This window comes from Tamandua tetradactyla, chromosome X (assembly GCF_023851605.1).
Source record: "Tamandua tetradactyla isolate mTamTet1 chromosome X, mTamTet1.pri, whole genome shotgun sequence".
NCBI classification, from domain to species: domain Eukaryota; kingdom Metazoa; phylum Chordata; class Mammalia; order Pilosa; family Myrmecophagidae; genus Tamandua; species Tamandua tetradactyla.
The window spans coordinates 104,719,035-104,736,490 of NC_135353.1; the positions used below are offsets into that span (position 1 = coordinate 104,719,035).

Consider the following 17,456-nt stretch of genomic DNA (forward strand, 5'->3'; position numbering starts at 1 on the left):
AGGAGTTGGCAAACTCCTCTGCAGGACCAAATAATAAATATTTTAGGCCTTCTGGGACATACAGTCTCTGTTACAACCTCTAAACTGTCATTTTAATGTAAAAACAGCCATAGACAATAAGTAAACTAGTTAGTTTTGTAAATAAAATAAAACTTTATTTACAAAAACAGATAGGCAGTCAAATATGGCGCAAGGATGGTAATTTGTTGACCCTAAAACTAGAGTAAAGTCTATCAACAGGGATAAATCTCAGGAACATAATTTGAGTTAACAAGCAAGTTGTAGAAGGATCCATTCATTATATTATCATTTGAATAAAGTATAAAGACCTGAAAAACAATATAAAATAATTTGCGTGGATATGTGTGTGTGTGTGTATGTTTGTGTTTGTTTGGTAAAAATATAAAACCTCATGGGAATGATAAACTTTGAATTCATGATATGAAAGTGTTTATCTCCGGGGAGGGAGGGAAGGGATAAACACAATGATTTGATTTAATTACAATATTTAATTTCTTTTTTAAAAAGCAAATGTGGCATAATATTAAAATATGACTAGTATTAAAATATGACTAGTATTAAAATATGACTAGTATGTTGGTGTTTGCTATTTTTTTCTCTTTTTGTCTTTATATTTGAAATATTTTGCAATAAAAAAACACACTGTATAGGCCAAGCAAAATATGCCTGCAGAGGCTTAATTTGAATTAGATGCCATCAGTTTAACATTTTTGCTGTTTATGCAGGAAGGCATTCTAAGAATATCAGTCTAGTAGAAAATAATGATGGGTCTTTCTGTCAAGCGGTTGTAATCTACCTGATAATGCAATAGCAGCTTGTGATAGTGATCTGAATATTAAAGAAAATGTAAGCTGATTTTCATTAACATATTATATTACTTTATTTCTTTTTACAAAACTATTGCATAAATTCTTAATAATATATACACATCACAATGACCTTTTCATGACCTTGTCACCTAGCATTCTTTTTTTCTGTTTCCTTTGTAGTTTCACAGAGTCTTGTACAGACTCAGCTTGTTCCAACTGGATCTACTTCATTCATAATCCAGTTTACCACCTATACTTTTCAGGAAAGCCTTTTCTCAGACTTGCCTTTGGCTATTCCAGCACTTAGTTGCTAAGACATTCCAGTGTCTTAGTTTTCAGGGTGCTGTGACAAATACCATACTGTGTGATTGCTTAAATTGTTTCATGATTTCAGAGGCTGGAAGCCTTGCTTCCTCCTGGGATCAGTAGTGTTCCAGCTGGCTGGCGGTTCTTGGGTTCATTGGCTTTCCTATCTCATAGTGATGTCCTTTCCTTTCTCTTCTGGGTTCCCACAGATCTTTAGCTTCCAGCTCTTCCTGGTGGCTTTCTCTTATGTCTGAGTGTCTTCTGCTTATAAAGGATTTCAGTAATCCGCATTAAGGCCCACCCTAATTTGGTTAGGCCACACCTTAACTACAGAAACATATTCAAGGGATCCTATTTACAGTGGGTTCCCACCCACAGGGTGGATTAAGAACATGCAGTGGTAGAATTCTTGCCTACTGTGTAGGATTCCTGGCCCAGGATCCCCCAAACAAACAAGCAAACAAATGAAAATCCAAACAAACAAAAATTCAGCAAATGGTGCTGCAATAAGGGGATACTCACATGAAAAAAGGATGAAATCTGACCCCTGCCATACAGCATACACACAAAAATATGAAGGACATGTTTTATTTTCTGGGGTACATGACTCAATCTACCACACCTAGAAATCACTGTGCCTTTGTGATGTTCTATAAGTATATCTTTTTTGTGCATAATCAAGGCTGACATTCTTTTCTGTTGACCTTGAACTCATTTAGTGAAGGGTCATGAAATAATCCATATGCTAATTCCCAAGGGCAGAAATTTTATTCATTTTATTTGTGCTGTAACTTTAGCACCTTGAAACAGAATAACTACTCAATAAGGGTCTTTTGAGTAAATAAATGAATTACGTTATTCCTTTCAGTGGACATGGTTTTACGTGGTTTCTGAGAAATGTGCGGTTATTCCAAAGGAAGCTTTAGACATCACAGTGGCAGAGAGGGAAACTCAAAGTTCTGAATCTATAATGGATTTACTTAGAGTTTCACCCCAGGTTCCCTGTTTTGTTTTGTTTTTTCTACCTTTTTCCTGCATTAGAGAAATTGATGGTTTATAGAAAGATCATGCATAAAATGCAGGATTCCCATATACTCCACCACCAACACCTTACATTTCTTATCTTTCTATCTTTCTTACCTTTCTATCTCTTAGGGGTTAATTTTGGTAAAATTTCATCTAGGCTTTCACACTTATTAGCACTGATGTCTGCAAGCAAGTATATTATGACTTTAAAGTTCTTCAGTTTAAATGGTTATTTTCTCCTTTTGAATACTGTACTTTCTGGCATATTTATTCTTTTTTTATTGTTAGTTTATGGTCTGTCTACTTTGTTAATTAAAAAAAAAAATAAACCAAACAGGATTTTAAAATATTAATTAGATCTGTTTTTCTATTCTCTACCTCATTAATTTCTACTTATTGTTATTACTTCCTTTCTTGTCCTTTATTTTGTTGTTTTATAGCTTTTGAGTTTGGAATTTATTTCATTTATTTTCATTCTTTAATTTTATTGATGAAAATGTTTAAGTTACTTTTTCCCTGATCACCTCTTTAAATGTATGCCATAGATTTTGACATGTAGTATTTCCATTATCTTAATTTTTTTTGGAATTTCTGTAATTTTTGCTTGTGTTTCCTCCTTTATACAATAGTTATTTAATGGAATGTTTAAAAATTTCTATGTGGAGTGATCTTTTTTAAAAAAATGATTTCTGCTTTTATTCCATTGCGATCAGGAAGAGTTTGAATATTCCTACATTGGGGAAGTTACTGATTCTTTTAATGTGATCAATAAAAGTTCCAAATGCACTTGATAAGACATATAATCCCTATTATCAGGGTGTAAAATTCAATATCTATCCATAAGATCGACCTTACTGTTAATGTTGTTTAGCTCTCTGTTGTGAGTGCAAAGATTTCAGAGTTCATCAAGAAAAAGGTTTGACCACTAGATGGCAGTAATACATCAGCTATTTATTAGGGCGACACTGAAATGTTCTATTGAGATGAGTAAATCACTTCAAAGAGGAGACATTCCAGATATTCCCATGAGGACAACTCCAAAGGGGAAGCTCAGCAGGAGAAACCCCCAGGAGAAGAAGGAGAAAGAAGGGAAGGGGTCAAGTGACTAGGCAGTGTCATTTCTATTGACACAATGAGGAGTCTCAGGGACAGAGAACTGTAAGGGAAGGGGTCAAAGCAGTTTGGGCCCTATAACTACAGGATTTTATCTTAAGTATGGCCAGAAGACATTGGGTACGGTTTTGTGGAGTTAACAAAGTAGGTCAGCTCCAATTAGCTAAAAATTGCCTATTTGGGCTATTTTAAAGGCAATTAGATGTGTAAGAATTTGAGTTTGGTACTGGTGGGCTATTTTGTGCTAACTAATGGACTTGGGTTGCTGCGAGGAAGTAAACAATATGCAGGCCAATACAGAGGCCATCTTTGGTTTGTATAACAGTCTTCTATATGCTTACTTTCTTTTTATCCACTTGATCTGTTTTATAATGAAAGTGGTGTGTTACAATTTTCTATTTTTAGTGTGTTTCTGTCTGCATCCTTATATTGCCTATGTTTTTGCTTGATAAAGGTGGTTGCTATGTTATTGGATGTACAGATATTCATAGATGTTATATCTTCATTTTGAATAGGGCTTTTAACATTAACAGTAGTCCTTTGTCTCATTTAATGCTTTTGGCTTGAATTCTACTTTGATATTTCATTCCATTCGCCTGATAGATCTTTGCCCATCCCTAAATTTCCATCTTTTAAATCAAGTCCCCGTAAACACTACATTTCCGAATGGTCCCTCTCCCTTCCTTTTTGCCTTCTCCCCTAATACCATGCTTTTCAAAGAGTCCCTTTGGAAAACTGCTTAGAAAACCCTTCCCTAAATGTTCTGATCTACTCCGACTCTTTTTCAGTATTTTCACACTTTGTGTGGACTTTCTCATTCTGATGGTGAGATTAGGTTAATGTTAGGCCTCTAGTCTCCTTTTCTCATTTTTGCACTTTTTCTGGCATTGCTCTTGCTTACTGCAAAGATCTATGGAGGAAATATGAGTGATAGCTTGTTGGAATTTGGTGTTTACTTTCGTACTTAACAAGTAATTTGGAATTTGGGCATTGTCTGTATTACAGTCATATGGAATGCATGGTTCTGTGTAGTTTTTTTGTTTTGTTTTGTTTTGTTTTGCTTTGCTTTTTGCATGGGGAGGCTCTGGGACTCGAACCCGGGTCTCTGACATGGCAGGCGAGGTTCTGTGTAGTTTTGTTTTTCTGGTGGTTCTATATTGTTTTATGGAGGATGTGTTAAGAGGCTTGGATTTACATATCCACCATTATCTCGTAATAAGCAATTCCCATGTGATAAATACTTTACCAGTATTTTTAATGTTCATGTAATATTGTGATAGAAAAAAGCATAATCTTTCAAATCATTTCCTTCTTCTTCAGCATTACATTTCTTCCTTTTTTGTGATGATATTTTACATAAATCAATTCTGACCTAGTCTTTAGGTCAATTTCAAAGCACAACAATGATCTAATAATTATTATTATAAATAATCTTGATTATATTGGACCTGGGGAAAATCAGTGGCACACAGATGGATTTGTCTTAAGTTGCCAGATAGGGTAGCCTCCACCCTTTTCCCATGTAGTATACCTGTCTCCTATCATATATACCACAAACCAGGCCTGAAATAGCTGGTAGGCACCATAGTGGCTATTTCTGGTGTTTACAAGCCAGTATCTCAGAATTCTAAGAAAAATAACCCTGTGCCAGGCTACCTATTAAATATCTGAAGATCTTCCACTGCTATAGACTGTAAATTCTGTCATTCTATGCATGGATTGTCTTTACCACTGTACTTGGGACACATGCATATCTTATCTACAGGAATGAACAAATAACAAGTGATCTTTTTTTCCAGCTGTCATTTAGTCTGGTCCCCCTGGATTTTATAACTGAAGAAGGTGGCGGGGGATGGGGTAGGGATGAGGAAGAACCTAAAATTCAGCTACCAAGACCTTAACTTTGGGAAATAGGTTGATCTTCACATTAGTCATCCCTGCTTTCATGACTTCTATACAAGCTTATTTCTGCCCACATTTTCTGTTAGTCACTTCCCTTTCTTCTCATTTAATCAGTTTTATCAACTACAAGTAACGAAAGCTTATCTTACTATCATGTAACCAGAATTTTCACAGTAATATCTTATTATCTAATGTTTTCTTGATTAAACAGGACACTCTGACATGACTCATATGATGTAGATGAGCCACTGTTAACACTATGTGTGTGTGTGTGTTTCCTTCTGACGGTAATGAAGAGAGTACTGTGCCTTCATTTGGGGTGGTAGGTAGAACTTTGACCAAGATATTTTCTATGATTGTTTTTGCTCTCAATCTTATCCATCACACTGCAAGCTGGATGACTTAGCAACCTTGACAGAGTGGTTCCTCAATCCAGTCTCACTCTAGCTCATCTATGACAAGTTGTTGTTTTTTAAATAATAATAAATCTCTTATCTTGGAAAATGGTTTGATCCTTATTTTACAAACTTCCCCAAGTGAATCTGATACAGTTTGAAATACATAGGTTTTGTGCATGTTGTACATCAAATCAAGTGGTCATTCTGTGTCAGTTTCTAGAAGTTATCACCCTTGCAATATATCTATGGCCATGCTCCAGGGTGCATTTAAAGCTTCAATTTCTGGTATGCTTAGAAGGTCATTCTCTCACCAAAGGGCCTATAAATACTCATTTGTGTTTTCTTTGAATTGTATAATAGTTATTTTTACATTTTAACTCTTCCATTCATCTGAAGTTGAATCTATTGTTTGGTTGTGAAACAGTGATCTAACCTATTTTTCCCAAATAGGTAATTTGTAAGCTACATTTATTGAACTACTCTGCATTTATTCATTAATTTAAATGCTGTTTTTATTGTATATTAAGTTCTTATAGTTACATGATAATCTTTTCCTGGCCTTTCCATTTTTTCCCACTGCTCTGACTATACTTGCAGTAGTATGACTCTCTTATTGTAGCATCATTCATCATTTTCCTAGCATGTAGCGCAAATTACTCAATTCTTCATTTAAAAAATTGTTTCAGTCATTTCTGCTAGTTTATTTTTCCATATAAATTTTAGAATTATTTCATCATGTCCCCAAAACGTATTAGCTTGTTGACATTGACTGGAATTGTTAAATCTATAAATTAATTTGGAATCAAGATGACAACTTTTCTATATTTAGTTTTTCCATCTAGGATTAAAGTATTTTTTCCCATTTACGCAATTCTTCCTTTTAAGCTTTATACTCTTCTTTAGATAAGTCCTGAATATTTATGGATATTTTTCCTAGGTTTGATTATATGCACACACCATGCACACTGCCATTGTGAATGGGATCTTTTTCCCGTATTAATTTGAACTGGTTATTGCTAGTATATAGGAATGCTTATGATTTTTTGTGTATTTATTTTCTGACCAAGGATTTTAATAAACTTTCTTGCTAATTTTAACAATTTTTAAATTGTTTCTCTTGGGCTTTTTAGGTAGAGTTATGTTCATGTGAGAAACAGGGACAAGGCTTCAAGCCTCCTGGAATGTTACACAGAAACAGAACAAACCCAGGCCGAGGCTCCGAAGTTTCAGGAAGTAGGTTTTATTGTCTATGGCCATAGAGCTCAGCCGAGTAGCCTCTGAAAATCTGAGCCCGGAACAAAAGGTTAACATCAGTTTTTATAGACAGGATGACATATTAAAGGCAAGGTAAATGATTGGCTGGTTTAAATTGGGAAGGGGCAAAACTGGGCCTCAGAAGTGGATGAGTGGTTGGGGGGTGGGGGCTTCACAGGGACTTCTCTAATCCTGCCTATTGACTGTCCTTGGGGCCTGGGAGATTTTTCAACAGGGAGTGGCAGGAGTAAACAGAGGCCTGCCTGTTGCAACAGGAATTGGCTTTAACAAACAGGAGCTGCCTGTAACAATGTTATAGGTAGATGATGATTACTCTGTCTCCTTTGTAGCAGCTTTAACTTTTTTTTTCTGTTTCCTATTTATTTACATTAGATAGAGGGCTGGGGTTCACTGCCTTTGCTGTTCATGAAAATCATCTGGAGAGTTTAAAAAAAATGACAGGACTCATCTCCAGAGATTGTGATTTAATTGGTTTTGGATGGAACCCTGGGTATTGTCATTTTTCACAGCTTCTCAGATAGTTCTAGCAGCTAGGTTTGAGAACTACTGTTCTAGACACTCTGACACAATGATAAGTTAACATTGGTGATAGCAGTCATCCTTTTTTGGCTTCTGATTTTAAGTTTCTGGTCTTTCACTATTAATTGTGATATCAACTGATCATTTGAGACAGATCAATGGTGTGATAGAGGTGGCTCATACTGGCTCTCAAGAGACATGATTATGCATATCTCTTCCCGACTCCATGTCCATTGCTTGACATTGGCTATGGTGGGAAGTATTTATACTAAAGAAATTGGTAAATGCTACAGATCCCCTCCTCCCCCTGCTGACCTGGTCATTATTCATTTATCAGCATAACACTATAGATCTTTATTGGGTTCAGGAAGTATCCTTCCATTCCTAGCCTAAGAACTTCTTTCCTACCTTACTATTTGTATTTCATTTCATCCACCCTTAATCTTATTGACAACTTATATCAGTAAGATTCTTACACCTTCTCCTATTTATCACAGTAACTGTTTTTTCAGAGGAAGGCCTGTATTATGATTCTTAAGTTGTCCTAGGTCTAATAACTTTTCAGTCTGTTCTTTTAATTAAACTATAGCTACACAGTAGTCAGGTTTGTGTTTAGCAGATATTGATATGGCTTCTTGCCCAGAACTTCCAGATCCAAATGAGTAAAGAAGGAAAAAATTGCCTTCAACGATTATTGCTGTGGTGAACTGTGGATTCAAAGGACAATAAGTTTGGTTGGAAAAAAGTGGTTCAGAGTCCCCAGTCTAGAGGAATAAATGGACTACATGTTTTTCAAGACAATCTTCTACTAGTACTAGCTTTTGATTAGGATGTATATAAAAATTAAGTAATTGAAAGCTGAAATTTTCAACCTCTGAGAAGTAATGGCAGTATGGAAATCATAAGCTTATTAGTTACATTCAGACCCATGTGCTTTATTACCAACTGAGCTGAAATTGAAATTGACAGGCTCTTATGAAAGTTAAGAAGTTTAAACAGGATACATGGCTGAACCAGTGGCCACTCTTTCCACAGAGAATGGAATAGCCCTTGGGGAGGGCCAAGATTTTACTCCAATAAAGCTGCAGTATGTGTCATAATATACCAATTACCAATTTACATAGGAGGATATATCTCTCATTCTGGCAATTGAAATGTTTCCTTTAGCCTGGATTTCTTTGCCTTCTTGCATTGCAAAAGTATGGGGCAAATAGGAACATAGTAGGAACATTTACCTACTATGTTACACGCACTATGCTGGGACAACAGAATTATTTTAGGTGCACTGGAGAAGCTGAAAAACATTCAGTACAGTGGGTGACAAGTACATATGCACAGTGTTGGTAAAAGCATGGTACCTGGGAACCAAAGTTGGTAATCTAGAAGTTAAGTGAGAAACACTGAGATCAACAAGGTGGAATAGGAAGAACTGATGAAATATGCACCATGCAATAGTAATCATATTGCTTCTGTTCCTTAGATTCGATGTCTCTTGGCCTCTCTATATAATAATGAATACACTCTTACACATATGGTCTCTCTGATGTCATTTTGTTTTTGTTTTTGTTTTTGTTTCAGGCTTATCAGTTCTGTTTGGTTAACAAGTCTTCAGAAGTATTTAGAAGTATTAATATCACGAATTGCTGGTCAAATACCTATTGCTATAGTCCCCTTGGGCCTGAAAGGCAATTTCTTCCTGTGTTGACTTATTCAACAAATATTTGAGTATCTGTTTATATGTTTGCACTATTCTAGGTACTTGAGATAAAAGGTGGTCAGAGTAAAGTCTCTGTCCTCATGGAGCTGGCATTCTAGTGCAAAATATGTAATATAGCAGACAGTGATAAGTGCTAAGGTGAAAAACAGAGGAAAGGGGATAGGGAATATGAGGGTTGGAAATTCAGATAACATGACAGGGAAGACCTCACAAAAAAAGTGTCGTATGAATAGAGACTCTAAGGTGTGAGTGAGTGAACCATGCCAATGTCTCCGGGGAAAGAACATTCTGAGCAGAGAGAGCAGTAAGTATGAAGGCCCTGAGGCAAGAACCTTCTTGCTGTGTTTGAGGAACACTGAAGAGGTCAGTGTGCCTGGAGGCAGTCAGAGAAGAGGGGGATAGTGGGAGGTAAGGTCAGGGAGATAAGGATAATGGGGGTACAGATCATGTAGGACTCTGTAGGCGATTCTGAGAACTTTTATTATAAATGAGGCCATTTGAGGGTTTTAAGTAGGAAATAGCATAATCTGACTTGTATTATAGCAGGGTCATTCTGGCTGCTGTGTGAAGAACATAATTTAGGAGAACATGGGCAGAAGTAGGGAGACAAGTTAGGAGGTTATTGCAGTAAGGATGGTAGCAAGTGGAGTTAGTGAGAAGTTAATCAGATTCCTGATATATTTTGAAGCTACAAGACAACAGGATTTGTTGTTGGCCAAGATGTAGGTAGTTGGGGAAAAAAGGAGTCAAGTATGACTGCAGGGATTTTGATCTGACCAAAAGGAAGATTGTGGTTGCCATTAACTCAGAGGGGGAAGACTGCAAACGAAGCAGGATTTGGTGAGAAATATCAGGGGTTCAATTTTGGACTTTTTTAGTTAATTCATGAAATCCTCAAAGTTTTAGTGATGGACACTATCTCAGTCTACACTGGATGGATTCTCCTTTCTCTCATCCCTCCATAGTAGAGGAATACTTATGTGTTGTCAGTTTTACCTCCTAAATATTGCTTAGTTTCAATCCCTCTTCTCCAGTGCCATTTCTCTTGTTCTGGTTGCCATCAACTTTCTACAAACTGTTCTCCCCTACTACCAGTGCTGGCTCTCTTTAAACAGCATGAAACATTGCAAACACAGTGACCTTTTAAAACCATACACAGCACTGTCCATGTTTCCCTCCTGCCCAGTACTTTCCAAAGGTTTCTCATCCACTATAAGCTAAAGCACAAATTTCTTAACATTGGCAACTTATGAGTATGCTTAGGCTTCAGAAGAGGCTTGCCTCCAGCGTTCTCTGCTGTGGCAAGAAGGTTTGATTGAACCCCAATGAGACAATGAAATTGCCAATGTTAGTTTCCATCAGCAGATTTGAAAGCTGATCAAAGATGGGCTGATCAGCTACAAGCCAGTGATTGTCCATTCCCAGGCTCAATGCTGGAAAAACACCTTGGCCCACTGGAAGGGCAGTCATATGGGCGTAGGTAAGCATAGGTAAGCACTGCCAATGCTTGAATGTCCAAGAAGGTAACTTGGATGTGGAGGATGAGAATTCTGCACTGACTGCTCAGAAGATACTGTGACTCTAAAAAGATTGACTGCCACATGTATCACAGCCTGTATCTGAAAGCAAAAGGGAATGTGTTCAAGAACAAGCAGATTCTCATGGAACATATCCACAAGCTGAAGGCAGACAAGACCCCTGAGAAGCTCTTGGCTGACCAGACTGACGCCTGCAGGTCCAAGACCAAGGAGATACGCCAGCACAGTGATGAGCAGCTCCAGGCCAAGAAGGAAGAGATTATCAAGACTGTCAGAGGAGGAACAGACCAACAAATAAAGCTTCTCTTCTCATCTGTACATAGTGGCCTTGGCAATTGTATAGATCAGTTACTCAATAAATCAAACCTTTATCTGCTTTCATAAGAAATAATCCTCAGCATTGCACTTAAGGCCCCTAATTAATCTGACCCTTGCATAACTGGCCAGATTTGTTTCCTGCCACTCTATCACATGAACTTAATGTACTAAACTCAACTCCTGGTGATTTCCCAAGCATGTTGTGCAACTCATGCCTCTGCTCATGTGTGTTCCCTACCCCTGTGCACCTAGCAAAATCTCAGTGCATCTTTTAAAACTCAGGTGAGTCTTTGCTGACTCCTCTGGAGAGTGCGTTATTACCCTTTCTGTATTGCTTCTGTACATCATATATGTTGTTTTGATTGTACTTAAAACTATATTATGCATTATTTCTATAGCTATACATGGTGAGTTCCTCAAAGGTAGAGCAAGTTTCTTATTCAGATTTGTATCTTCAGCATCATCTCTGTATCCCCAGCATCTTGTAGCTTGCCTGTCACATTAAAGTAGAAGCTCAGTGGCCATTTGCTGAAGAGTTGAACTCAGCAAGTATGGTCAAATGGAAATCCATATCACATTTGTTAATTGACATCATTTCCCCTGAAGCCCTTTCATGCTAAAGCTGCTCTTCCACATTTGCCGTACCACTGGGCTCTGAGGTGTATTCCTCAGCTGTTTTCTCTGGATTAGCATGTATGAGAATCAGTATAATGGGGTAAAGAGAGCAGGTCCTGGAGATAAGCTGCTTGAATAAAACAAACAAACAAAAAAAACCCTCCTTATCCAAAGCTCCCATAGTTTTGCTCATCTTCTACCCCTCTTTGAAAACATTGTTAATCTTCAGACCACTCCCCCCAAAAGCGCTGAAATCTTTGTCACCTGGCTTACAAGATTCCTCTCTACCCTGACTCTTATCATCCTGGGAAGCACCGTAGTCCATGGACCAGCACTTTCTAGCCTCTTTGGTTCCTTGCATCCACAACTCGAATGATACCTAGCTCTACTTAATTTCAGAAACTCATTTGTATTCACCTGAAACTGCCCTATCTCTGAAATCTGGATTCACAGGCTCTTATTCCTCTTGGCATTCTTGCTCTTTCACTCATCAAGATTTCTTATCCCTTAACCACATCATTGTCTTTCCTGGGAGAGGTGACATGGCCCATTGATTAAGTGCATGGACTCCAGAGGCCAACTGCCAAGGTTTTACTAGCTGTGTAACCTTGGGCTAGTTGCTTAAACTCTCATCTCAATGTCCTCATCTGGGAAACAGAGATAATATTAGAGATAAGTTTGCTCTCATAGGGTAGTTTGTGGACTAAATGGATTAATACAGGCAAAGTTTTCAGCAATACAAATATGGGCCAGATAATCAGCAAGTACTATATGTTAGTGTATGCTGTCATCATCTTTATTATTTTGCCAGACCCAAATTACCAACTGTCAAGCCAGAATCTGCACTCACCTGTGCCTACATAGAAGCACAGCTGGAATGTATCACTCAACCTGTATTTCAACTCCTTCCTCTCTATTGGATCTCCCTGCAGCCAACCTATGATCCTGCTAAGTCTCTCTGAGAATAAAACAAATTAAACTTTGACTTGTATGCCCCTCTAGTGATTCTTCTCTCTCCTTTGTCCTTTGTCCACCCATTCCAGCTAAGTCACCATAAAATGAGGTCTCTACTTCTAGCTATTCAAAGTGGGGTCTAGGGACCAGTAGCATTAACAGCACCAGTGAGCTTGTTAGAAATGAAGAATCTCCAGCCCTACCCTCGATGTACTGTATCAGAATCTGCAGTTTTAACAAGATTCTGAGGTGAATAACATGCACATTAAAGTGTGACAAGAATTGGTCTCCACTGACTCTTTCCCTCATATCTTCTTCACTTCTCAATCTACTAAAATCTTTCTTCTTTTCTTACCATTCTACCCAGCCTATATTGGTAATGATACTCATTTTACTTCCATGAACATTTTTGAGTCTTTTCCTTACTTGAGCTCTACTATATTTGACTCTGAACATGGCTCTGAAACTCTTCTATGGGTTTCTCCAAGACACCTTCTTCTGTATCTCTGATTATTCCTTCCCAGTCTCTTTTTCACGTTTCTCTTCTTCCATTTATCCCTTTAAATAGGGTGTTCTTATGAATTAGACCTCTAACAACTCTTCTCATTGTACAAATAATTCCTTGGTGAATTCATCCTCTGATTTTAACTGTGCTCATGACTACCAAGTCTTTATCTCCAGGCCAGGCCTCTGACTTAGCTCCAAGCTTGTCACCTCTACCTGAAAACCATGTAGGCTCCTCAAACTCCACAAGTCTAAGACTGAACTCATTCAGCTTCCTGTCCACCCCCTCACAACACCTAAACAAAGTAAAGCAACCAATAGTAGGGATGCTTCTCTTCTTGTAGTCCCTGTCTTGATCCATAATACCACTGTCAGTGTAGACTCATTTGACAGGTATATGGGAGTTATCCTTGGTTTTTATCTCCCATGATCATTGCATTTAATCAGCCACTGAGGCTAATCAATTTTACCTCTTAAATATTTTATAAATCTAATTCTGTGCTCCATTTTCAAGGCTACAGCCTTAGTTCAGGCTCTCATCATCTCAGATCCAGATTATAGCAGCGACCTCCTGTTCTCCCTTCCTTCACATCTATTTTTCTTACACTTCACTCATTCTTGAACCATATTAACAGTTTTTACTATATAGGTGTGTCACCTGTACTGAATATTTTACTGATTCTTTTCTGGAATCAATTCACTGTTTTTGTTTGCCTTTCCTGAGCAATGATGCTCCTGAAACAATTTGATGTACTAATTATAGTTTAGAATAATTAAAATGCATAAGTGCTAAAATGAAAAATGTTCATCCATGTGCCACACTTTGGAAAACATTCCTAGTATTTGGCCTTCAAACTATGTCATTCAGGCATTCATTTGTCATTCAACTAAAATTTTTGTTATGTGCCTTCTGGGTGGCACTAGAAAACACTGAAAATAAAGACCTGAATAGAGGTATGGTTTTTATATGATTATTTTGATTCTGTAGGCATTTTGAAATGGCAGTTTTAATATTAGCCATTTAAATGTGGTTGTTTGATAATTTTACTACCATTGTCAGTTTTGTTGATTGACTGATTATCTCCCCCTCCCCCACCATCACTTGATACAGTTTCTAAATCATTAATGGACATGGACACTAGGAATGTGTTCAATTGAGTTGCAAAGAAGAAACTCAAGTGAGCATATTATACTGATTCTAGTCCTTCCTGTACCATCAACAATTAGCACAAGTCCAAATACAATCAATAACTGCAAGAAGCAATCAATACCCAAAGAATAAAGTACAGGTCAGGCCAAGGTTAATTCTGCAACTGTTCTCTACCATTTTGGTGTTTTGGCTAATCCACTGTCACTCCTGCAGTGGGAAGATAATCAATCTTATTAGTGAGGCAAGGGGATTTGTGAGACATCGAAGCCTTGTGTTTTGGCGCTATTTGATTTGTTTTAATTTTTTTGTTTTTGTTTTTTAACAGTTTTTATTGTGAAGTATAAAATAGATGCAAAAAGGCAATAAATTTCAAATAACAAGTAGTTATAGAATAGATTTCAAAGTATGGTATTGACTACGGTTCTGCAATTTCGGGTTTTTCCTTCTAGCTGCTCTGAGACACTGGAGACTAAAAGAAATAGCAATATAATGATCTAGTAATCATACTCATTTGTTAAATCCTGTCTTCTCTGTTGTAATTCCTCCTTTTCCTTTGATCTTTCTCCAAACTTTAGGGATACTTGGTCTATGCCCATTCTAAATTTTTCATGTTGGAAAGGGGTGTTGACATTATGGAATAGGGGAATGGAAATGGTTGATATTCTTGGAGAGGTTGAGCCTTCTAGGTTTTAGGACTTATCTGGCTTACGAAACCACCTGGAAGTTATAAGTTCCTGGAAAATAAACTTAATGTGAAAAATTTTTGTAGAATCTCAGGTAGAACCCTAGGTATTGTTTAAGGTTAACAGGAATGATGTTGGTTAGTGCTTGGCAAACCATGGCAATTAGCAATATCTAGCTGAAGCTTGCATAAGAGTAGCCTCCAGAATAGCCTCTCAACTCTGTTTAAACTCTCTTAGCCACTGATACCTTATTTTGTTACATTTCTTTTCTCTTTTTTGGTCAGGAAGACATTATTGATCCCATGGTGCAAGGGCCAAGCTCATCCCTGGGAGTCATGTCCCACGTATTCATGGAGATTTTCACCCCTGAATGTCATGTCCCATGTTGGGGGGAGGGTAATGATTTTACTTGCAGAGTTGGGCTGAGAGAGAGAGAGAGAGAGAGAGAGAGAGGCCAGATCTGAGCAACAAAAGAGGTTTTCTAGAAGTAACTCTTAGACATAATTATACTTAGGCTTAGTTTTTCTGCTACAGAAATAAGTTTCAGGAGAGCAAGCCTCGAAGATCAAGGACTTGGCCTATTAGCTTGGAAGTTTAATGTCTGAGACAGTATCCCAGGTGGGAAAGTTTAATAGTTCAATATTTTTTCCCCAGCTCCTCAATGGACTTTGCCAATACCTTTTTTTTAAGAATTTAAAATATTTTTAATAAAGTAAGCACAACTACCTACCACAGAAAATTAACAGACAAAACTTTAATTCCAAAGAAAATGTCTTATAGGGCAGTGTTTAGTCTACACAATACACATGGTAGTCACTAGTCAGTAAATTACCCAGAGCTATTAGTTGTTAGCAGTCCAATCCAGCTGATTATTGTTCTGTGATTGAGTGGGAGCACACTATGAAAGAAAGAAAATAGTAAGATACCAGAAAAGTTTGACTAAACATAAATACCTATGCACAATTAAGAGTATTTAAAATGTTCCCTGCTAATACTTTTTAATTATCTGCCCAACATACCCTATACTGAATTGCAAGACCTCATTCCCATTCTGGGTTCCATGAGTTTAGGTTGTTTAAATAAGCTATCCAAGCAGTTTGACTGATTTTTTTTTTTAATTTTTATTAATAAAGCCAATAAACATGCAATATGAACATTCTTTTTTTCATCACATAGTTGTATATTCATCATCATGATCATTTCTTAGAACGTTTGCATCAATTCAGAAAAAGAAATAAAAAGACAACAGAAAAAATTTCATACATACCTTACCCCTCCTTTTCATTGATCACTAGCATTTCAATCTACTAAATTTATTTTAACATTTGTTCCCTCTATTATTATTTATTTTTAATCCATATTTTTACTCATCTGTCCATAAGGTAGATAAAAGAAGCATCGGATACAAGGTTTTCACAACCACACACTCACATTGCAAAAGCTATATCATCATACAATCATCTTTAAGAAACATGGCTACTGGAACACAGCTCTACATTTTCAGGCAGTTCCCTCCAGCCTCTCTGTTATGCCTTAACTAAAAAGGTGGTATCTATTTAATGTGTAAGAATAACCTCCAGAATAACCTCTTGACTCTGGAATCTCTCAGCCACTGGCACTTTATTTTGTCTCATTTCACTCTTCCTCCTTTTGGTCGAGAAGGTTTTCTCAAACCCTTGATGCTGAGTCCCAGCTCATTCTAAGATTTCTGTCCCATGTTGCCAGGAAGGGCCACATCCCTGGGAGTCATGTCCCATGTAGAGAGGGGGAAGGCAGTGAGTTTTAAGCAGTTTGATTTAGATTGTGTGTTAAAGAAACTTAAGATTTTGGACAAAATAAACCTCTTTTGCCATTTGTCTCATACAGTAGATGAAGCTCTATAATATGCAATATTATCCTTTTCCCTGTATTCTGATTTACTTAGTCCCAACCAGATCAGCTTCGTTCTTACCTCTAATTGAAGCCTGTTCTGTTTTTCAGTTTCTTTAGCAGTTGTTGTATACAGCAATGCTGACTTTTAGAGCTGCAGCACTCCAACTCAAAGTTTTAGGTGTCACACAGGTACCCAAATTTCCAGGGAAATATCCTGTCATACACGCATAGCATGACATCTCAGAATCTAGAAATACACTTACAGCTCCAAGTTAAATATGAACACTATGAGAGTTTACATTCTAGGCCCCAATTTTCTTTCAAGTATTTTCTGAAAGAAACTGTACAGTATTTGTTCTTTTGTTTCTGGCTTATTTTGTACAACATAATGTCACCAAGATTCATCCACTTTTTTGTATGCCTCATGACTTCATTCCTCTCTGTAGCTGCGCAATATTCCATCATATGTATGCACCTCTGTTTGCATTTTTGCTTCTCAGTCAATATACTCTTCGGCCACTCCCATCCATTGGACATCATGGATAATGTCCAAATTAAATAATCCATGTCTTACAGTGTCCTCACTTACTTGTGCAATCATCAACACTCTCAATTTTAGACAATTTTCATTGCTCCCAAGAGAAAATAACTGGTAAACACACCCTCACCACATAGCAAATCTAAACTTCCCCTTAACTCTTGTCCTTCCCCCCCTCCCCCATTATTTATCCCTAGT

At 37.3% G+C, this 17,456-nt stretch overlaps 1 protein-coding gene and 1 pseudogene across 2 annotated transcripts in view; both read left to right on the forward strand.

The window, feature by feature from the left end:
* The window catches only part of OPHN1 (oligophrenin 1), a 528,296-nt gene that overhangs the window by 394,219 nt on the left and 116,621 nt on the right, over positions 1-17,456 (forward strand). The gene's annotated exons all lie outside the window — the stretch shown is intronic.
* Positions 10,336-10,922, forward strand: LOC143671508 (large ribosomal subunit protein eL19 pseudogene; annotated as a pseudogene).